This window comes from Pleurodeles waltl, chromosome 9 (genome assembly GCF_031143425.1).
Source record: "Pleurodeles waltl isolate 20211129_DDA chromosome 9, aPleWal1.hap1.20221129, whole genome shotgun sequence".
Taxonomy (NCBI): Eukaryota; Metazoa; Chordata; class Amphibia; order Caudata; family Salamandridae; genus Pleurodeles; species Pleurodeles waltl.
In genome coordinates, this window is record NC_090448.1 from 105,437,682 (window position 1) to 105,462,605 (window position 24,924).

Here is a 24,924-nt window from a genome sequence, read left to right on the forward strand (position 1 = left end):
CGGAGTCGCGGATGCCAGAGGGCCGCCATATTCCAAGTACTGAAGGACTTCCACCTCAATTTGGGTGGAAATCCTCCAGTATTTGTGCTGGTAGTGCAGAGGGGGTCCCATCCCAGGCGCCACCCCACCAAAAGGACTCCGCCAGCCGTATTACGATCTGTAATACGGCCTGCCGGTGTCCTGATGGCGGTACGGGGCTGGCGGTGGGAGAGCCGGGAGGAGCACCTTGTTGGATAAGGTAAGTGTCCTTCGCAAGGGGGGAGGGGGGTGGGGTGGGTGAATGGGTGTGTGTGAGTGTGTGCATGCGTGTAATCTGTGGGGGAGGTGGGAGGGGAGTGTTTGTGTGTGCGTGTGTGTGTCAGGGTGTGCATGTGTGTATTTGGGGGGTGGGGTTCAGTATGGGAATAGGGGGTGGGGCGTCTCTCCTGGGGGGGTTGGTGGGGTCACTACTGGGAGAGGGGGGGAAGTCATCTACCGGCAACAGCAATGGAAATTCCTGTTGCTAGTAGCCTTTCTGCCAGGGATTTTGTGGCAGTGCCCCTTTTATGGAATCCCTTGCGGAGAAGGACTCGGGATACCGCCGGTGGTATTGGGTGGCCGCCGGATCAGAGATGCTCGTCTCCGGCCCAGCAGGTCCCACCGCCCTAGCGGTAGCAATGGGGAAATGGCAGTTTGGCACAGGCCAAACTGCCACACTCATTATTTGGAGGTCTGCACCGCTGCCGGCGTGGCAGTTCAGTTACCGCCGAAGTCGGAAGGAGCACCTTAGACTGGTCCTCGTGCTCTATATGGGGCTCAAATTCTGTCAGTTATCTCAGCTGTAGCTCCTCCTGTGCCACTGACTGAAAGGTATAATCATTGCACATGCTTTTACTCATCTAGTTTTCAACAGGTTCCAAGACCCTTCTTCTTCTACCCTTATATTGATTATCTTATCCAGCTCATTAAAGTATCTGACTGACCTCCACCAGTCGCACCATGTAGGAGCTAAGGATTGACACCACTTTTTACAAAGCTCCCTCCTTGCCAAAAGAATCAGATAAAGTATCAGACTGAGCTGTTTTGCTGAAAAGGATGCCACTCCCATCTCTTGGTTTACTGTACCAAAAATAATCATGGTAGGTCTTACCTCCATGGTTATACCCAGGGTTTCGGAAATTGTCTTATCCCCTCTGAACCAGTAGCCTTCCAGATTTGGGCAGCTGACGAATACATAGACTTCATTTGCATCCTGAGCACCACACCTTCTGCAACTGGAAACCTTGCTGTCTCTTATCTTAGCCAACTTCAGCGGGGTCCAGTAGGCTTTGTGAAGGGTGAAGAAATTATTTCTCCTGGGTGCAGTAGATTTAATCATAGAATAAAGTATATTCATTGATACTTGCCATAACTTTCCCAACTCTGCACCCGGCAAGTATCCCTCCCAAATTGGTGTGGAGGTTTCTTATTTTTCTTGGCTGTTTGCAAGAAATATGAATACCAATGTGACCTTTCTTTCTTCGTTTGAGTTTGTGAAGATCACTTTCTATTGACCTTCTCCCATTGAGCTTGTCCATTGAACTAACTTCGTCTACAGCCTTCTGCTTCTTTCCGCTGGAAATCTTCGACTTCCATAAAATTTACTGAATGTAGAAATCTTCACCACAACTTTGACCAGAAGCTTCCCGGCCATGATGCTTCCTCCTTGGACACTGCCTGCAGCCTTCTCCCACTGAACTTTACCTTCTCAGAACATTTTTAAAAAACATTCTTTTAAGTACTAAGATAAGCGTTGACTGGGCCCAAGCCGCTTTTTGTATCTGATGTGCACTCCATAGCAGTCAGCCATTTGTTTTGGTCTCACACTACTAGATGTCCAGGGTTGGTTCTTTGATCTTTTAGGCCTTAGTTTTTACTAATGTTATTTTAGTGTCATACTTTATTAACACACACTCTGTTTTTCTAAATTGGTGTTGGATTTCCTTGCATTGTGTTCTCACTTTATTATTGTTTTTGTGCTGTATCAATTCTTTGCGCATTGCCTCTAAATTAAGTCTGACTATTTTTAGTGCCAAGCTACCCAGAGTTAAGCACAAGTTAATTTAGAGAGTTTTTGTGGTTTGTCCTACCATGGCCCACACCCCACTAAACCAACAACCCAGTTTCTCACAAAATGCATGCTAGATACAGCCATGTATTGCTCTTTACTCCTGACAAGGTACGAAAGTGTATTTGTAGGTGGGTAGCTTGCCACTAAGTGAGAGGGCTATGGTTGACTATTGTGTGTAGATGTAGAGAAATGGTGTACAACAAAGGCTTAGGACAGTCATATTCATGTCTGCTTTTCTGGATAACTACACATTTTTTACTTACTTTAGTTTCAGTTAGATCTATATAATTCTATTTTAATTAAATATTCTGGAAATACATCATGGAGCCAGCCCTTCCAGCCATATATAAGCCACCACTGTTCCAAATGAAATAACATGGCATGCAGGCTCAAATAAGAAATTATGAGACTGTACTAATACTTTCAACAGTTTATATCATCATATGAGCTTTATTTCGGCAGTAACTACCATAAAAGCGATACAAGTGCATGTGTAAAACCATGTTTGTCAATATGACATATAAAACAATATGATAAAAAAACCTAATATAAAAAAATTCACATTACCACGGCCCGGGACATACAAATCAGTCACCAAATTGCTCTATAAGAAAACACATATAAGTTAACTCTCCTTAATCTTCATGAGCCTGTGGCAAAAATATTCAAGCAAATGTCTGTCCTAAATCAGGCAAAAACACAGTAAAAGCTGAAGCAAAAATATTAACGTTCCTAAAACCTTATGAGTTTCCCCTGTATTAAAAAGATCTAATATAATGCAAATATATAATCAAATCTAAAAATAACAATGTTAAATCAGTTTAAAACACAGTCTCCACCCTTAAATAAATATTATATCAATAAAAACGTGCTCTAATATGCCATATAACTGCTAAAAACTTTGCCACAGCACACACCACCGGCCCCTAGGTACTGGTGCTACAAATCCTAAGAGCCAAATGGCGATCCCTGATTCCCATGGAGTTACAGAGAGGTCTTATCCAGCGGGCCCTTTGCTTTATATATGCTGGGCAAAAAAATTGAAGATGGCTATTTGTTTCCCTAGTATTACACCACATCGGGCAAAGATCTGGCAAAGTAACAGTTTGCTTCCATCTGGAAGTAAGATCACGCACTGGTAGGGAGCCTAATCTATACCTTACATAAAGTGCACGTGCAGCAGGATGTAAAATAATATCAAAAAAGTGTTCAAACTCATAATGGCACTTGAATGATAAAAAGTTGTCCGTCATGCTACCTGATGGAACAGCTGCTAGAGTAGATGTTTGTACACTCACTCAATATACATCTTTCACAATTTGGGGTTCGTTTTTTGGGAGATGCGGAGGATCAGTCCAATAGGAGCCCAGCCCAAGTTTAAGGAATCCTCTTTTTACGTACTAGCACCATGGGATTTTTTCCACCTGGGAATCTCTCAAAAGTGCTCCTAACCCTATCCTATAAGGATCTAGCACTGCAGTGGACCAGATCCGAATCCAATATTGCAGCGGTCTCAAAGCAGCAATATCGACAATAGAATACAAATTTAGATCTATTTGGATAGGCATGGTAGGAGAACTAGAAGGAACTTTTAACAGGGCCTACATAAAGAGATTCTCTGCTCTTTCCATATCCTCAAGTTTAACATGGCCCCACAGCTAAGCACCATACAAGGCGCCGGCTCTAGCCTGCACTTTATAGATATCGACTGCAGGTGTAATAGAAAATAGAAAAGGAGGTCCTAGCAGCAAATCTCAGAATACCCCCTGACTTTTTTTTGAGGGACATGGCTTTCTTTGACAGGTGTGATTTCCATTTAGGGGAATCTTCTAGTCTAATTCCCAAATAATCAAAATCACTGACACGTTCCAGAACCTTACCATCCAACACTATATTCTTCTTTGCTCTAAATTTAGGATTGCCACATACCATGCATTTTGTTTTGGTGCAATTAATCTGTAAACCATAATCCTTACAAAACTCAGAAAACTTTTTGAGAAGCCTTGATAATCCAGAGGCAGTTTGGGACAGAAGTAAGATATCGTTGGCAATCAACAAACACAGGGGGTGATTCTAAGCTTGGCGGGCGGCGGTAGCCGCCCGCCAAGCGGGAACCACCAGAAGACCGTACCGCGGTCAAAAGACCGTACCGCGGTCAAAAGACCGCGGCGGTCATTCTGGGTTTCCCACTGGGCTGGCGGGCGACCGCCGAAAGTCTGCCCGCCAGCCCAGCGGGAAACACCCTTCCCACGAGGACGCCGGCTCAGAATGGAGCCGGCGGAGTGGGAAGGTGCGACGGGTGCAGTTGCTTTGCAGACACTGAAATTCTTTGTGGGGCCCTCTTATGGGGGCCCCTGCAGTGCCCATGCCATTGGCATGGGCACTGCAGGGGCCCCCAGGGGCCCCGCAGCACCCCCTACCGCCATCCTGTTCCTGGCGGGAGACCCGCCAGGAACAGGATGGAGGTAGGGGGTGTCAGAATCCCCATGGCGGCGGAGCGCGCTCCTCCGCCATGGAGGATTCTCAAGGGCAGCGGGAAGTCGGCGGTACACCGACGACTTTCCGTTTCTGGCCGCGGCTGAACCGCCGCGGTCAGAATGCCCAGCGGTGCACCGCCAGCCTGTTGGCGGTGCTACCGCCAACCTCCGCCATGGCGGTATTTACCGCCAGGGTCAGAATGACCCCCAGAGTGTCTTGGTACCACCCAATTTCAGAGCATCAATTAGGCTGTCAAATAAATACGGAATTCAGGCATTTATATAAAGTAGGAAATGAGTTGGGGCCAAAACACACCCCTGCCTAACACCTTTCTGTATGGAAAACTCATCAGATAGCTCTCCATCCTTTCCCCACCTTACTCTAGCAAAACTCCATGAGTACAGCTCCCTAATCAAATTTAACAAGGGGCCGGGACTCCAATTTTTGCCAGGATCTCCCATAACCTAGGACGGGGTACCAGATCAAATGCAGATCTGAGATCAACAAAGGTGACAAACAGTCTCCCACCGTCCAGGTCCACCATCTTCCCTTTAATTGTAAGAAAGTGGAAGACCTGGTCCACCATAGCCGTCCCTCGCCTAAAGCCCGCCTGCAAGTGGCTTAAGGCCCCATTTTCTTCCATCCAGGCTCTAAGCCTACCCAAAACCTGGAAGGAAAAGATTTTCTGAAGATTATCCAAGAGGATAATCGGTCTGTAATTTCCCAGATCCAATTTGTCCCCTTTTTTATAAATGGGGACAATGATTGCACCCCTCACGAATGGGGAAAGGTGTTGCTCTCCAAAATAGCATTTGAGACTCTATTAATGTAAGGGCCCCAAAATGTCAGATCAGACTTATACAGGTCAGATGGAATCCCATCTAACCCAGAAGCTCTCCCTAGTTTTTGGGCCATAATAGCTACCTCTGTTTCTTTTCTAGTAAATGGCGCAATGGCACCTACTCCATTTAACTTATCCATGTATGCCACCTCTATATCAACTGAAGGAGTAAAATCCTGGCTATAAAGTTTAGTAAAAGAAGAGGTCCACGTCTTTGCAGGGATGTGACAATAGGGCCTGGAGCTCAGGTTTTGTCCTTCTTAGCAAACCAGAGACCAAAATCGCTTTGTATCTGAATCCTTGGCTGCTACCATCAAGTCCTGCCATATGTCCTCCGCCCACTGTGCCTTGCTAAACTTGATTACAGCAGCATAGTCCCGCCTTGCCATCATTATAGCGGATCTATCCTGTTGTCTGACTGCTTCCAAAAGACCACACTTGGCCCTCCTACAGGCCTTGTTAAACCATTGATTTTGTTTAAACATTCTACGTCTCCCTCTTTCTCTGTTTTCCCTAATAAAAAGGGCCTTCAGGGAAGCGAAGAGCTCAGCATGTTTAACCATGATTTAGTCAGCAGGATAAGGATTAAGTACCAGGGCAACTGTATGCCTAGAAACCAAATCAGACATTTGATCTACTAGAACTCCTTTCTTTGTAAAAGACTCCTATCTTAATATGCGCTGATTGCCAGTCACTTCCAGAGAGGGCGTGATTCTCTGGTCTTGCTTGTTTGGTCCTGAACCAGAAAACCACCTAGCCCACTCTAAGACAAAGCGGAAATGATCACTATAACGTTGATCTCCTACTTTAAGGTCCTTAACTCCATGCAAAATTCTGACATCAGTAAACAGATAGTCAATCAGGCAGCTATAGGACCCTCTAGAGAAGGTCGAACACGCTGGAATACCTGAAGGAAACGCCCATTTCCTGGCTGTAGGCCATGTAGCAGCATTAATTCAATAACTTGCAGCACCCTTGGGTTTGATTTAGGCTGGCTTCTTGCCATGAAAAAAGATGGAATTCCCCATATTGCATCTTCTTCCTGAGTTAGCTCTGCAAATAAAGAGTTAGGCTCTAAGGAAGCATTAAATTCGCCAGCTATGATGATAAAATGCGAGGGAAATAAATCTGCCATAAGTGTATTTAGCAGAGATATTGTTTCTGAAATTTTACTAGAGGGGCCTGGCCTATTGTATAAATTAACACACAATAATGGTAGGCCCAATTTTAATGTAAATGAGACCGCCAAAATATCAGGTGAATTTACATGGATTTCCTTCACTTCCCTTACCTCATAAATCTTTACCCACGTAATAAGACACCCTCCTGCCCTCCCCGCAGAAGAAGGAATGGCCTCTTTGCAAAATGAAATATACCCTCGTGTATGAATGTTAGTAGTAGCCCAAGTTTCCTGGAAAAGACAAATACTACAGGACTCAATAAGCGAGCCCCGACCTGGATCATCAATCTTATTCCATAATCCCGCTACATTCCAGGAAATCAAAGAAGAGTGGGGAGGCCTAGGTCTGGGATGGGCGGAATTACCACCTTTGTAGAGGAGAGCTAAGGGCAGGGTTACTAAGTCATCTATTGTCCCTGGGCTCCCATCCTGAGTGGCAACCCCCAGAATGGACTCCTGGAAGCTACCCTCCACGTTCCTACTTGAATTCCCATCCTCGTATAATGGAGTAGTAATCAGAGGTACTGTTATTCCTTCCAGTCAATCAATGTCTGATAGATTAGAGTTTGGCATAATGTTTGTAGGATTCAGCCGCTTGTCCCGAATCTCCCTCTTCCTCCAGGTAGTGTCCCCAAAAGGGACCTTTGAGATAGTAGAAGATGGCTCAACAAAACCTATGATGGCATCCCTACTTTCCGGGGTAGCAGATGGTTCCTTAACTGAGGTATCCCGAGCAGGACAGTCTGTTTGGAGAACAATGTGCGATCCGTTGCGTAATGGGTTCCGGGCCTCCAGGGATATCAGGTCTTTGACCAAATCAGGAGTAGCTAGAGGTAGCTCAACAGTATCCAAGTAGCCTTGTTTGCCTATGAGGCGCTTTGCAGAAATAATATTTGAGTGGATGATGGAGCCACATTCCCTGACATGTCTTATCCAATGGATGGCCTTGTTCCTTAAGGACAGACTATCTTCATGCATGTTTGATGTTAGTTTCGGGACATTGTGCATATAAATTATATGGTCACTTTTATAGATGTAGTTTTTCCATGTAAATTTCCCGGTAAGGGTGATCCCTGGCTCTCTTATACAGGAGCTAAACTGAGGAGAATAAATACTGCGGCTAGGTTCTCTAGGGGGTTTTACAGTTCCCAATGTTGGACCCGTTCTGATCAATAATTTCTCCAGCCTCACACCAGATTCCTTGCCCCAATCTTTAGAGATAGGTAGGGTGGATTTAAAACTTTTCCCAAGCGGGATCTCCCCAACCCTCTTCCTAATCTTCGGGCAAAGTAAGGTAAGAGTCTCTGACAACATCCGTTTTAGGTCCTTTACCTCTTGTTTTAAATCCATGATTAAGTTAACCACTGCCATCTGGAGATTCCCACCCTTATCATGTCCGCTTAGCATTTGCAAATTAAGATCCGCACAACCTTTTACTAAATTTGGTTGACGCCTCCTAGTGCAGAAAAACGAATGGAGCAGGGTATGTCATGCACTATAATAGTTCCATCAGCCCCACCCACATCTAGCGGTTGTGTGGGACTTTGTGTTTTGGCTCCGAGATCAGCTGCATCATCCTGACCCCTTCACAGTTATCACGTTTAGGGCAGGATCCATGCAGCTAGCTGGATTTGCCTTTTTAGATGATCTAGGCCTAAAAAAGGAAGCAAGAGGGGCACTAGTTGGCACTTTTGTGACTCGAGTGTCCTTTCTGTTTAGCATAGACTCCACCTCTTCAATTAAAGTATCAATTTCGTTGGTAGCACAGTTGGAAAACCTCTTTGTGTTTTTATGGGATTTAGGGATTTTTGATGATGTAGCTGCTGTCACAGGACTCCTTTGTGCTTTGTGCTTCCCCATTTTATACTTAAAAACCAAGAGGTGTAGTCTGGCCCGCCCTCCTCCGGTCTCTGACGGGCGCAGATGGGCCCGCCCTTGGCCCGGGCTTCGTGGGGTTGTGCAACATGCTTTGAAGCACTCACGTTCAGGGCTCCGCCCCCTCTCCTGACACTGATTTCTGGGACACAGAGTCCCCACTGTCACAAGGCAGCACAGTAAGGTTCCCGCGTTGAGGGGGTGTGCGACACACCTTGAAGCACTCGCATTCAGGGCTCCGCCCCCTCTCCTGGCACTGATTTCTGGGACACAGAGTCACCACTATAACAAGGCAGCATAGTAAGGTTCCCACGTTGCAGGTGTGCGCAAATCGCTTTGAAGCGCTTGCGTTCAGGGCTCCGCCCACTCTCCTGGCACTAATTTCTGGGACACAGAATCCCCACCGTCACAAGGCAGCACAGTAAGGTTACCACAGTGACAGTTTATATCACACGAGTATGTCTTAGCATTATTAGAGTACCATTGCTTCTGTCTGATCACACACTGATAGACCTGGACCTTATCATCTGAATTTTTAGTAACATAAGCCTTTTGAAGATGAACCCAGATTACAAGTCTGTTCTGCAAGTCCACTGCAACCCAGGCAGTGTCTAAAGCCCAGGCTGTTTGGATTATAGTAGGGGATGAGTTCAGCCCTCTCCCTGATTTCAGCTGAAAATTTTGGTATAACAGTTATGCAGAAAATTTGGATTTGTTAATGAATCAGAACTGGAATTACCTTGAAGATCCAACTTGTTTTAGGTCTGATTTTTAATACCCCTGGAGTTACAGTAGCCCAAGTTTTGGTAACTCCAAGGTGGTGAATATCCGGTCAAATTACCAAGATACTGATATTCAGAAGAATAGTCTAGTACAAAGTGGTAAAAGTCACATTAAAATGTATTATTGCTCTCAACTCCATTTCAACTTGTTATTGCATGTGAAATTTATGTGTCCTTGTGAGAAAAATTAAGTTTGATAAAAGACAGCGATTGAAATGTACAGCACATGTAACAAAATTAGGCAAAGGCATTCTTGGTGTATGATTTATAGTTGACTGAGAAAACCTCTATTTTTCAGGAACAAAAGAAAGATGCAATTGTACAAGTAGCACAGAGCAGAGAAACAATAATCAATGTCCACACCATAACATTTCAAATAAATTAAGAATCTGATCACATTATTAAAAAAAGTCAGGAAAACACCACTGGGGTCACCATTAAAGTGGGACTGTGAAGTGATGTAACTTGAGACAGGGAAAATAGGATAGAATCCCTTTAAAAAGTCTGAATTCAATGGCTATTGTAAGCTCAAGAGACCAATTGAGAGCAGCCACATGAGTTAACTGACAAAACAGTGCAACTGGGTTAGATTGATGAAGTAGATGCCACCTGTGAAGACATCTAGCCCACTTATAAGAGTAGGATGCATTATTTGTGTTATTGGCTGAAATATACCTCTACATGTTATGGTCACAGTTAAAGACTTTTTTCTGCAGGCATCAATTTGAAAACTCACACTGAAACCAACTGACCTTGTAGATCAAAGAGATAAAAGAGGTTTCACAGAAGACTGCAAAATGCCTTGAATCTGTGTCTACTACTCCTAGAAACAACAGCCTTACAATGGTTTAATGATGGCATTACATAGAGGTTGTATTCTGTGGCCACTGTATGTACAGTGGAATCTGCTGCTCCAACTTGGAGGACTCCAGGAACTTCGCAGTAGTACGAAAAGGTTTTAAACTTTGAAAATAGATTAAAGAGGCCACTTCAGAGACAATCCACCCTCCCCTCCAGACATTTTGCTAAAATCCATGAGGTTCTATTTATATTAAATAATAAAAATATAAAACAATCCTGGTACCTAGTTAGGGACCCTTTTAACACATATCTACTGATTCTAGAACAAGATGCTTTTAGACAGTAGCATCATAGACATTTATAGGCATAGCATAGACATTTATTGACATTTATTAAAAAGAGACAAGAAGTAGTATATTTATGAATTAAAGAATACATCAGTCAAAGATATGATTTCTTCTTGGATTAAAGGCATTGTTATAAGAGACAGAAATGTCATTCTAGACGATAGACCCACGTGGATGGTCCAGACATATGTTTGAAAGCTAAATCGACTTAATTTTGCCCATATCACTTTATAATCCTAGCCTTAAAGACAAAAGCAATGAGAGGAGACCTGAGCCTTACTTTGTTTTATCTGATAGATTCTTGTGTGCTAATGCTCCTTTCAGCCAAAGAAAAAACCTCTAGTTTGACCCATGATTAAATGTAAGCCCTCAATACAAGTTGGCTGTCTATTTCTGATTTGTGTGGTAACTTCTGTTATGCACATTATCGGAATTAGAAGTTTTGTGATTTTTCTCACACCTTTTCCATATGAGATGCAATAAATATCACCCATAGTACCAGCCAACTCTTGATAATGCCCTAACTTAAAAACAGAGCAGAGGGTCATCTGCAAAATACATAGCAGAGCTGCATCACTAAGGTTTCAAAGAAAGGAGGAATGTTAGTATAGGAAGAAAGGGAGAAACACCCTGCCTGCCACTGTGAAAGTTTGGGTATATGCAGAAATCAGAACATAATATCTCAAGGGCACATTGCGAAAAAAACAGGTTTGCCACAAAACGAGAACTAGAGAGTCCACCCTTGTAAACCTAAATAAAAGCAGTACTTCAATTTTTTGTGAAGTTTTTGCTATTACCATTACATCTACCACTACATTCTGAAATAAAATATAGAATCTCATGAATATTCAGTGTACATAGAAATAGAAGATTTTACATTTCCCATGCCATGTAGATGGATTTCCATTGGTAATGCTGAAAAGGCCCATACACAAAAGTAGATGCCTATATACCACCATTGGAAAGTGTGATTTATGTTCCTGTAAAACTCAGTTGGATATGGCAAGATAGTTGTGTAGCAGAGTACATAAAATAAAATGCTAAGTTCAAATACACTGCTTGCCTCCTAATCATATATAGTTTCACAGTAATAAAACTTTTAACTGCATGTTGTTAGATTAAAAAAGTCACCCAAACCATCATATACATCCCTGGAGGTCGGTGTTAAAGTGGCGGTAAGACCGCCAACAGGCCGGTGGTAAAAGATTTGCAATTACGACCGGGGCGGAAACCGCCAACAAAGACAGCCACTTTAACACTCCGACCGCCACGGCGGGACAAACACCGCGGCGGTAACCGCCAACAGACAGACGGGAGACAATGTACAGCCCACACTATTATGACAGGGCAATCTGCCACCTTTTCCGGGGCGGATTCAACGCGGATAAAAACACGGCGGAAACAGGAAACCCGAAGGAAAAACGCTCACCTCTACACACCCCACGAGGAACGAGGACGCCATGGACCCGGAACTCCAAATTCTCCCTGCAATAGTCTTCCTGCTTCTCTACCAGGAGCATGAACGCCGGCTGCGAAGACCACGGTGAGTACTGCACCTACGACACCGGGGAGGGAAAAAACAGTGACACATGCATGCAACACCCCACCCCCACCCTCACCCACTACAACACACACACTAATACATATCAATACATCACAGTTACACCCCCCAAACCCCCCGGAAGAATGCAAAGACAATAGAAAATGAGTGTAACCATTGTAATATATTAAAAGCAAGTAGGCAGAAATATATATATACACCATGTACATAATATATACCAAGCATAGTAGTCCAGGTAGTTCTCTAAGAAAGTCTGTGGAACACTGGGACCACACGGTATGGGCTAGGCCCACACAAGATCCGCGACCATGACGGAGAGAACACTGCAGGGGCATCAGACAGCAACTCAACAGACACCTCAGGGGGAGGGAAAGGGGGGCCGCTTGAGTGCACGATGCCAAATCCACGAGGGGGCCACATGCCAATTGTTCCATCCTGGGGAGTGCGAAGCCACAGTCTCTCAAGTCTCTACAGTGGGTGAGTTGCCCACTGTTCCATCCTGGGGAGTGCAAAGCCACAGTCTCAAGTCTCTACAGTGGGTGGGTTGCCCACTGTTCAATACTGGGGAGTGCAAAGCCACAGTCTCTCAAGTCTCTACAGTGGGTGGTTTGCCCACTTTTCAATCCTGGGGAGTGCAAAGCCACAGCCTCTCAAGTGGATAACAGTCTCCACTGGTTCTGGAGGGGGCTTTGTGCCCAGAGTGCTTCATCCTGCTAAGGACAGAGGGAGTGGATGACAGTCTCCACTGGTTCTGGTGGGGGCTTTGTGCCCAGAGTGCTTCATCCTGCTAAGGACAGAGGGAGTGGATGCCTTACTCCACTGGTTCTTGAAGGGGCATGGTGCCCAGAGTGCATCATTCACCCCGTGACGGACTCAGTTGCGTCAGTGCCCTTGCCGCTATTGGGCCAGCGGTGCTTGAGATGGCGGTGCCCTGTGCAGCGGTGCTTGAGGCGGTGGTGCCCTGTTCAGCGGTGCATGAGATGGCGGTGCCCTGTTCAGCTAAGCTTGAGATGGCGGTGCCCTGTTCAGCGGTGCTTGAGATGGTGGTGCCCTGTTCAGCGGTGCTTGAGGCAGCGGTGCCCTGTTCAGCGGTGCATGAGATGGTGGTGCCCTGTTCAGCGGTGCTTGAGATGGCAGTGCCCTGTGCAGCGGTGCTTGAGATGGCGGTGCCCTGTTCAGCGGTGCTTGAGATGGCGGTGCCCTGTGCAGTGGTGCTTGAGGCAGAGGTGCCCTGTTCAGCAGTGCTTGAGATGGCGGTCTCTGTTGCAGGATCTCAGCTGCTGGAGGTCCTTCATGGCCCAGCGGGGCTTTTGCTGGCGGTCCTTCATGGCCCAGTAGGGCTAGTGCTGGCGGTCCTTCATGGCCCAGCGGGGCTGGTGCTGGCCTCCTGGGCAGCTGGGCTGGTGCTGGCGGTGGCCTCCTGGGCAGCGGGGATAATGGCAGTCTTCTCCGCCGTGCTGCTCTTCCCAGACTTGCCGGGTTTCTTGTGGCCCTTCCCCACCTTGGAAGGTGTCACAGCTGACTCCACACTCCCACCTGTACCCCTGGCAGCGGCTTTGGTGGCTGGAGTCTTCCCCCTCTCCCGCCGGGCACTGGCCAACTTCTGATGCTTCACAGGTGGGGGACTGTCTGTGCTGTAGCTCTGTGCCACACTGGCTGCCCTGGTGGCCGGTGCACTCCAGATTCCGGTGACTACAGGCACCACTGGTCCCGGATATGTTGTGGCTGAGGTGCTAGTTCGGGACCTAGGAGATGGATGGGGTGGGGGAGGTGTGGGAAAGAGGTCAAGGTTGGACAGGAAAAGTTTTTTGGACACACTGGGACGGGTAGCTGGAGGGGGTTTGGGGAGTGGAGGAAGAGGTGGTGGTTGTAGGAGGTGTACGTTTGGTGACTTTGGGTGAAGGTGCATGCGCTGGAGGCTGTTGTGAGGTGGATGGCTGTTGGGTGGGTGTGTGCCTGCGTTTGTGTATCTTCGGAGGGGGCGTCACAGACACACTGGGAGGGGACACAGGGGACGTGTGAATGGTAGTGGGGGTGGTGACTGCACGTGAGCGGAGAGTGGTGGTGGTTGTGATGGAGAGGGACGTAGTGGCTGTCGAGGTAGTGCATTCAGGTGTGAGTGTAGACGAGACAGGGAGGGAGCAGGGAGATGAGGAGGAGGGGGACACAGTGGAGGCAGTGGATGTTGGTGTGTCTGCATGTGTGTGATGCTTGCGTGAGTGCCTGTGGGATGTGTGGTGCTTATGTTTGCCTGAGCTTCCCTTGTGTGTTGACGTGTGTGAATGTTGGTCTGTAGGTGTGCTTGGGATAGGCTGAGGTACAGGGTATTGGGTCGGGGTGGAGGAAGTTGGAGGGGGGAGGCTAGAGACGGGGACAATGGCTGCCATCAGTGCTGAGGCCAGAGTCTGAAAAGCTCGCTGAAGGGCCGCCTGACCAGAATGAATGCCCTCCAGGAATGCATTGGTTTGTTGCAACTGCCTCTCTACACCCTGGATGGCATTCAAAATGGTAGACTGCCCAACAGTGAGGGACCTGAGGAGGTCAATGGCCTCCTCACTGAGGGCAGCAGGGGTGACTGGGTCAGGGCCTGAGGTGCCTGGGGCGAAGGTGATGCCCACCCTCCTGGGTGAGCGGGCATGGGGCAAAGGCTGAGAGGCTGCTGGGAGGGGGGTGCTGGTGGGGGGGTGGCGGCTGTACATGTAGATGCGGGGCACAGATGTTGCCACCACCACAAGGGAGCTCCCATCAGAGGACGAGTCCGTGTCGCTGGTGTCAGCTCCTGTCCCCGCCGTGGAGCTCCCCTCGCCCTCCATCCCACTGGTGAATTCAGACTCCGTAGTGTCGCCCTCCAGGGCCATGTGGGATGCAGCTCCCTTGTGCTCCGGTGCCACTGCTCCTCTGCCTGATGATGCTAATGCACAGAAGAACAGGGAGACCACAGAAAGGGGGGGGGAGACAGAAGAAAGACGTGTTGAGTGCATGCATTACTGCTATCGTTGGCGAATGTACTCCCATCAGTGGGTGTTCCGTCTGTGATAGACCCCCAGGGTCCAGACGTTCTTCGCGATGGCACGCCAAATATCTTTTTTCTGGTGGGTGCTGACCTACATGAAATGTACAGGGGAAAAAGAGAAGTTATTACCAACTGCACCGTCAAAGTGATTGGCCCCCATCCATACCCTTGCCATGTGGCACATGCATTCACCATCTTTCATGCACGCAGCACTCTCCCCCCTTCCTTCTTACATCCAGCCTTCTCCACACAGGCATAGCCCATACAAAATGCTCCCTGTGTACTTACCTGTTTGTCTGGAGGACCGTAGAGTAGCGTGTACTGGGGTAGGACCCCATCCACAAGCTTCTCCAACTCCTCCGATGTGAAGGCAGGGGCCCTTTCCCCAGACACTCGAGCCATTGTCTCTTCCAGACCGAGGTCATAGCAGCACTTGCAGTGTAGGTCCTCTCATATCGAAGATCAGGTATCGAGTGATTGAACAGATAGAAAATGGCGTCACGTCCGCGGCGGTGCGTACCATCACCACCGGCGTACATCGTCATTGGCTCCTGGCACCAATAGGAGTCCAATGTTAACTAATGCAGCATTGTGCTGTAGTCTTCGACCGCCTACTGCGAAGGTGTACAACGCCAGCGCAGTTACCTCACATCCCATTGTCCCACTTTAGAGGTCAGGCAGCTGCCATTTCAGGGGCCCACATGGCTTAATTTTTAACTGTGTCACACATACCTAGGCCTAGACTCAACACACATACAGGCCACCTTTTGTGTATGATTGGTGTTCTGGGTAAACTGTGGGTACGTACCTCTGAGTTGTTTGACTCTGTGCTCGCTGTTGCCCTTCATAGGCACCGTCCGCTGGGACATGTGAGGAGATGGCGACATCCTCCGGTGTACCGACCATTGGTGGACCTGTCGACAATGGAGGAGCGACATGTGATTATCACCTACAGGCTTGACCGTGCCATAATCCAGGAACTGTGTACCCAGTTGGAGCCAGACCTGATGTCAGCAATCCGCCATCTCACAGGAATCCCCCCTAAAGTGCAGGTGCTGTCAGTGCTCCATTTCCTTGCAAGTGGGTCTTTTCAAACAACAGTGGCCATAGCATCAGGGATGTCCAGCCTATGTTTTCCAACATATTGTCCAGAGTGTTGTCTGCCCTTCTGAAACACATGCGGAGCTACATCGTTTTCCCTCAGGTGGAGGATTTGCCTACAGTGAAAGGTGATTTCTATGCCCTGGGACACATCCCCAACATCATACGTGCCATTGATGGGACCCATGTGGCTTTGGTCCCCCCCCCACAGGAGTGAACAGGTGTACAGAAACCGGAAGAGTTATCATTCTATGAATGTACAGATGGTATGTTTGGCAGACCAGTACATCTCCCATGTGAATGCCATGTTCCCTGGCTCAGTGCATGACACCTACATCCTGCACCTGAAGGCAAGACAGTGGGAATGGTTGTCTGGGTTTGGGGATATCCCTCCAGGTTTGTGCTTGTCTAACAGTTGTCCCTCACCTTTTGCAGGTGACTCTGGTTACCCCAACCTGTCATGGCTACTGACCCCAGTGAGGAATCCCAGGACAAGGGCAGAGGAACGCTACAATGAGGCCCTTGGGCGAACTAGGAGGGTGATCGAGCGGACCTTCGGCCTCCTGAAGGCCAGGTTCCGGTACCTCCATATGACAGGTGGATCCCTATTCTACTCACCAAAGAAGGTTTGCCAGATCATCGTGGTCTGCTGTATGCTTCACAACTTGGCTTTGCGACGACAGGTGCCTTTTCTGCAGGAGGATGGTCCAGATGGCGGTGTTGTTGCAGCTGTGGAGCCTGTGGACAGTGAAGACAAGGAAGCAGAGGAAGAAGACATGAACAACAGGGACTCAGTGATCCAGCAATATTTCCAGTGAGACACAGGTAAGAGTACAGACCTGCCTACTACATGTACTTTAACACTACTACCTCTATACTGTCTGTCGTTTTCACCCAGTGTATGGTCACTGAGTTGTCACTTTCCCTTACGATTTCACAGATGTGGGTCCCACTGTATGACATCTGCTTAGATTCCTCATGGACTTGAGCTGTGTAACATAGGTATGTTGACATTACAATTGAAAGAGCATTTTGACACTGTAATTGCTAATACACTCTTTCGAAATCACAGACAGACTCCAGATTGTTTTGTGCTTTAAGTGTGTTTATTTAAGTGCTCAATATTGGAGGGGGTTGTGAAATGGTGAGGGGTGATGGCGGAGGAATGTCCATGGCAGAATCCAGTCTATTAGTCTCACAGGTGCATTGCCCATATGGGCATAGGAAGTGGAGCTGGGGCAGTTTAAGTATGGACAGGGTGACAAAGTGGGACAGTAGGATGACAATCAGGGTGGTCTCATTTCTTGGTGGGGGTCTTGGCATCGTGCTCTGTCTTTGTCCTGGATCTCAGGGACCGTTTGCAGGGTGGTTCTCCCTCTGCAGGGGGTGGGGTGCTGGTGTGGTGGTCCTGTGGCCGGGCGTCCTGTCCACTAGCGCTGGCGGAAGTGGTGGGCAGTTCATCGTCCATGCTAGTGTCAGGGGCCCCTTGTAGTGCCACAGTGTCCCTCCTGGTGTTGAGTACTTCCTTCAGCACCCCTACGATGGAGCCCAGGGTGGAGCTGATGGTTCTGAGTTCCTCCCTGAAACCCATATACTGTTCCTCCTGCACGTGCTGGGTCTCCTGAAACTTGGCCAGTACCGTTGCCATTGCCTCCTGATAGTGGTGGTAGGCTCCCATGATGGGGGAGAGGGCCTCGTGGAGAGTGGGTTCCCTTGGCCTGTCTGCCCCCCGTCGCACAGCACCCCTTGCCACCAAATACACGTCAGTATTGCCGTCAGGGATTTCTGGTTTTAAGATGGCATTGAAAATTAGAAAAAAAAGATATTTAAAGTATTTTCATTTTGAAATTGTGTACTATTAAATAATAATGTGTTGTTAATAAACCTTTATTTTAATAGTTCCCCTGTGTTCCTGGGCCTCCATCCCCTGGACCGTGTGCCCACTACCACTGCCCCCAGGTCACTGTTGTTGTTGGGGTGGTGGGTTATCCTGGGTTCCCTGTAGTGGTGTACACACACCTGATTGACGTGTCCTGGGGACGGAGGTATGGGCCCGCTGGATAGGTGCTGTGCTGGTGTTTCCAGAGGGGGGAAGGTCTGTGGTGGCCTGTGACTGTGTGAGGGGAACCGACTGTCCCAAGGTCCCTGATGGGCCGGGCTAGTCATCTAGATCCAGTTGGACAGAGCTGCTGTCATCACTGTGGGCCTCTACTGTTGGTGGTTTGGACATGTGTGAATCCTCCTGTCCGGTGATGTTGGATAGGGGTCCTGCAGGGTTATTAAAGGATGGTTACTACATCTGTGTGTGTCATGGTGTGCAACGGGTGGATGACCGTATACCCCAGTGCTTGCATTCCTGTGTGGGACCGTGATGATGGTTTAGGGGGTTGTATGGGTATGTGCATTGGCCATGCTTTAGTGATGGGTGTCCATGCTTTGTTGTTGCATGCAGAGCTTGGTGTTGGGATGGGTGGTTTGTGATGTTGGGACATATGTGAGGGTTTGGGGTGCTGGGGGTGAGGGTGGGGGTATGTGATAGCATGCAAGTAGGGTGGGGGATGTAATTATTAAGATTTGTCTTACCAGAGTCCATTCCTCCACCTACTCCTGTGAGGCCATCAGGATGCAGAATCGCCAAGACCTGCTCCTCCCATGTTGTTAGTTGTAGGTGAGGAGGTGGGGGTCCGCCGCCAGTCCGCTGAACCGCCAGGTGGTGTCTTGAGACCACAGAACGCACCTTCCCCCGTAGGTCGTTCCACCTCTTCCTGATGTCCTCCCGATTTCTTGGGTGCTGTCCCACAGCGTTGACCCTGTCCACTAATCTTTGCCATAGCTTAATCTTCCTAGCAATTGAGGTGTGCTACACCTGTGCTCCGAATAGCTGTGGCTCTACCCGGACGATTTCCTCCACCATGACCCTGAGCTCCTCCTCCGAGAACCTGGGGTGTCTTTGCCGTGCCATGGGGTGGTGTAGGTGATGTGTGGGGTGGAGTGTGTGGTGATAAGTGTGCTGATATGCAGTGGTGTGTTGTGTGAGGTGCGTGGAAGTTCTGTGGGTGATGGTGTTGTGTGCCTGTGGACGCTGTTGTTCTTGCTGGTGCTGTCTCTCTCTGGCCTTCTTTCGGTATTTTTGGTCGTGGGGGTTTGTGGGTGATGTGGGTGTGTGTTTAATATTGTAATGGGTGTGTGGGAGTGGTGTGTGTATGTGTATCAGGTGTGTGTATTTCGAATTGTCCAATGTGGCTGTGTTTTGTATATGTTTGTGTATTTTGAGCGCAGCGGTGTGTACCGCCAATGGAATACCGCGGTTGAAAGACCACCACGTGGATTCGTGTGTCGTGATATTGTGGGCGGATTCCTGTTGGCGTGACGGTGGAGGTTTGTTTTCACTGGTTTATCACTGACCTTTGGTGTGGCGGACTTGTGTGGGTGTCTGAATTTTGGCAGATTCTGAAATGTGGGTCAGAATAGCTGTGGCAGAATTCCGCAGCCGCAGCGGTGTGTTGGCGGTCTTCTGCACAGCGGTAAGCGGCTTTTACCGCCAATGTTGTAATGACCCCCATAATGTATTAAGAAAATTGATTTAGCTCTTTGCTGAAAGTAAATCCAATCTTTTTTTAATAAAATTCACATTAATAAATGCTAAAGTTCACAAAAGATGAACAATTGCTGTATTTAACTTAATTCAGTTGATTGAGAACTATATACTTCATTTTGGTGTCTAATAGAGACATAAAAAAACTCCTCAGATCAACCCTTCTGCAGTTTTCCAAAATGGTTGCTATAATGGAGGAAGAAGAGAAATATATAGAAATTAAACAAATAATAATTGTTTTTAACCCTTTTATGTACTCAACAAACACATTTTTTGATCTGAATATGAAAAAATAATGTTTAATCCTGTTTTAGACACATTTTCATAGTTCACTTTATATATTTGTTTTGGCAATTGGTTGTGGTACATTTGCAGAAGAGCATACCAACAGGGACATCTTTTAGTAGCACAGGTTTTGCAAGCATGCATACGTGTAAGTTCTGTGGGTAGAGGCTTTCAAAATTTCGTAGGTTTTAGCACCCCATCAATGTCTCCCCAACCAAATTCACACAGCCCTTTTTCTACATATTCGTCATCCAATATATTTACACATCTTCTCATCAAGAAGAACGTTCTTTTAATGTATCCAGCCACATAATATGATGTCGGTGGAAGGTCTTTTAGCGGACTTGGGCCCGTATTTATACTTTTTTAGCGCTGCATTTGCGTCATTTGTTGACGCAAAAGCGGCGCAAATGTACAAAATACAATTGTATTTTGAAAGTTTGCACCATTCTTGTGTCAAAAAGCGACGCAAATGTGGCGCTAAAAAAGTATAAATATGGGCTTTGATGTCTTGAACTCATTGCACCAAAGATTGTCAAATGTGTGACAGTCAGAACTCTTTTTGCACACACGCACAGGGTATTTTTCTACATCATGAAAAAAACATTATTCTTCTGTGTCAGCAAATCCTTTTAGAAACCTCACAGGTTCATCACTTAAAGTTCCAAATTTTTTTCCAATTTTGCTCATAGTGTCATCACACATAAGAATATGTGCCTTGACAAGAACACTGGGCATCTCTGGGTCAAGTTTCTTGTACAGAATATGAAGCGGGGTTATTTGTTTTTTTCTTGCCTTTTCCTTAACGTATCCATAACTCTGACAATCCTTGATTTATGAACATTACAACAAATCTAAGTAGGACAATAATAACATCTGAGTCATTTGACAGTAAAATGACTCGCTTGCAACCAATTCGAAAAGCCCACTTAACATGTGGCACTAGACAAAGGCCTGTTGGTTCTTGGGATTGTCTTCCACTTCTTCGCTTATATCTTCAAAGCCATCATCAATGTTGTCAGCTTCTGTTCCAGACTCAAGAACTTTAGTTTGTAACAGTTTTGCTTTGCTTTGCTGATATTACACATTGATATAAAAAATGTGAAGACAACATCAGGCATTCTTGTTGACTTCCATGATTTGCACAGCTCTGGGTCATCACAAGATTCGTCATTCAATCCAAAACCTAAATCTTTCAGGAAGTTTCTTAAAATGGTTCGCTGTTTAGATCAGCTCCTTGGCTGAAAGCTTCATCTTGGAAGAAACTAGCTGCAGATAAAAACATGTTTGCCCTTTGAGACTCAATTACTCTGTACTTTGTTCTTTCCTCAATCCCTTTGTCCCTTGTTCTGATGAAACCACAGATAATACATTGAAGATCCACTTTTTGATCAGTTGATGGAGGTGAACGAGGGATAGCCATCGATCTTCTAAATGGATGGGCAGTGTATTTGGTTGTCATTTCTTTCTCAGAAGACTCTGATTCTTGTTGTGATTCCCTGGTTTCTGCTTTTTTTGACAATTTTTTCCAGGTTTTTTTTATATGACTTGTAGCACGTGTTGTTACAGTGATAAAAAATTTGATCCTCTTTGCACATCAGGTTAAACCTTTTGTGAACGTTATGCTGTATTTCTGCAGCATCTCAAGCTCTCTTCTGTCCGGTCTCAGTTGATATTAGTTTTGCATCTGACACATTTTTATTTGTTGAAGGAGTCCTCAGATTTTGTAGTTAGCAACACTCTGTCAGGAGGTAAAGATCCTATGCTAATACCTGCTTCACTCATATTTATGAATTTGAATCAACGGAAAACCTGAAACAAAAACAATATTAAAATAATTTACCAATATGATGGCTAAAACTCAACATTATATTACGGCCATTTTGAAAAACATCACAGAAGTGTTGCTATGATGAGTTATTTTCTGTCTCTATGAGACAACTTGAATCCCGAAATCTATATTTTGACACCAGATTGAAGTATATAGGTCTCATGGTCCCTAAAATATTACGTAATCAATATATCACATACGTCATTTTTAAAAATTCAGTCCAAACTAATCAGCCCAGAATAGCAATGTATACCCAAACTAAATTACTTCTCTAATGATACAAGAAGACAAATCAAAAATGGTAATCCCTGGAGAACAATTATTATGGGGATATATCAAGGCTTCAGGACTACGTATATGTGATAGTATGAGATACATCACAATAATCCAGGAGATTTAGCACCACTTCTGCATCAGTGACCAAAAGTAACCCATCCCTGGACAATGATACGTCCAAAGGATAATCTGTTGGAAAAATGTTATTCAATAAGGCAGCAATATAAAGCGTATAAGGGATTGATAATCATACATGATCCCCTGGTACAATGTATGGATCACCATGCAAAATTACATATTGGGAATCACAGTGCAGCCACAATAAACATCCTAAACAAATTACAAATTAAGAATTTCACATTACAAGTGATCTATATTCATGATTGGACAATCGTGTTAGATAGCTAATTTCAGAATGGAACTAGGTAACGGGACCTTGTTTTAAGGTTCTATAAAAAACTGCAACATATTAGTAATATGTATGCTAGAAAGATATGGTGAAGTGAGTATGACAAGTTCTATTTGGTAGCAAAGCGGCTGTCGAAATGGCAGCTCCTGATGATAAATGTATATCAAATGATTCGCCGAATATGGTCCTATGCAACCCTAATATTTTCAAAAGCATGTGAGAAGAAAAACGCCCCAAATTTGGCAACTTTACACATAACATTGTCTAAACATTCTAGAACACTGGCATTCAGAGGAGAGTACCAGCAACTTATCAAGATTCACTTGTGAGAAGACACAGCAAAAAGTGTATAACAAACTGCATTTGGTGTACAAATTAATCCCAAACCTGGCAACTTCTACTGACAATTTGTAGACATCATATTGTCTAACAGTCTGAGGTGAATGTGATATAAAATACCGGCATCCGAAGGATAGTACAAACAACTTGTTAGGTAAACTCACCAGATTTGGAATTGCTGTACCACGCCGCAATGTTTAGTCAGTAATATGTAAAGGATGCACGCTGTAAGCCAGCCACTATGATGGCGGCTCTCCATAAAATGAGTGTGTGACAAAATGGAAATGGAAGAAAGATTCTCTTGGCACCTGTCGTCCTATTACAGTCCAGTATTATTCCTCATAATCTAAAGGTAAAAAAGCAACACTAGGAAACCAAATTAGTCCACGTGGGACTGCCAATTCTAGAACGCCGCATACATGTTTTGCCAAATCAACACCATTGGCAGGGAGGGAAAACAACATTTGTATACTAAATATGTTCACAATTTGTTTCTCACTTATAGGAAGAGGAAAGAGATAGAGAAGAATATCATAAACTCCTTAGGAATAGTGGAAGATATAAAAATTCTGGAATTATGAACACAAGTGATGAGGATACTCCATCTAATTCATTGCTTAGTATATATCTACTTCATTGGACCTCTGAATTCTTGATCTGCAGCACAATTGTCATGTAATTCAATAGAAAGCCTATTTTTAGCTCAGACCCATCACATAAGGAAATATCAGTTCCAGTGACTCATTAAAACTAATTCTCCATATACACATGTAATATATATGGGTTTTTCATAAATCCATGGAGGTATTACCTAGAAATTGCAATGATGAGACCATATATTTTAGCCTCATTGACCCTTCATGGAAGCCTGTATAGACTAAATAAAATAGAGCCAGATTCACCTACAATTGATCACAAAATACAGATTGCAAATATTGCGACCAGTATTTTTGCAACCAGTGTTGTAATTTGCAAAGCGACCTATGTACTAATAGGTCAGTTTGCAAGTTATTAATAGTGGGTTGCAATTCAGCTTACCTCATGAATAATAATGAGGAAGGTCAAAAATTGCAACACACTATGAATTACAGCCATAAAGGGGTAGTCTTACTAAATGCAGCCCATTTCCCTTAACCCCTTCTGTGCTGCGGACGTGAAGGTTACGTCCCGTGGCACAGTGCTCCTGTGTCGAGGACGTAACCATTACGTCCTTGGCCTGAAGCTCGGAAGGAGCACTAGTGCTCCATCCATGGGATTACCTCCCAACCCCCCAAGGCAGGGATGGAAGGGGAAGCCCTTCCACCCGACCTCCCCTGAACCCACAGTGACGTCTGATGATGTCAGCACGCATTTGCATGCTGACCTCATCAGAACTTCCAGCGCAATTGGAAGAGAAATTCAAAGCATTTCTCATCTGATCATGTGATGGGGGCCTGAGAGGCTTCAAAGTGAAGAAAAGGAATTTCCTTCCCTTTGAAGTCTCTCAGAGCATTTCAAAAGCCGGATCGTAAAGCGATCCAGCTTTTGAAATGCCCACTAGACACCAGGGATTTATTTTTCTATGGAAACTGGCATGAGGGGAGCGACCCCTTGGGCAAGGGTCGCTCCCCAGGGGGGCAATATTTTTCAAGGCCTTTTCTACCCCCCCTGGGGGCAGATCAGCCTACTGTTAGGCCAATCTGGCCCCAGGTGGCAGAATCCACTATGCGCCAGGGATCTTTTTTTTGTGTGTTTATTTTTGTTTTGTTTTTAGTTGGGGAGCGACCCCTCAGGCAGGATTCCCTCCCAAGGGGGCAAATTATATTTAGGCCATTTCTCCCCCCTTTGGGGGTAGATTGGCCTATTTTTATGAGGCACACCACTAGACAGCGGGGAGTTTTTTTTTTTACCCCAAATTCACAGAAGGGGAGTGACCCCTTAGGCAAGGGTCGCTCCCCGGGGGGGGCAAATTTATTTTAGGCCATTTCTGCCCCCCCGGGGGCAGATCTGCCTATTGTTATTAGGCCGATCTGCCCCCAGGGGGGGGGGCAGATACCTCTAGGAGCTAGGGCTAATTTATTTTTGTGTTTTTTCTTTTTTCTTTTTTCTTTAGAGATGGTGACCGACCCCTTAGGCAAGGGT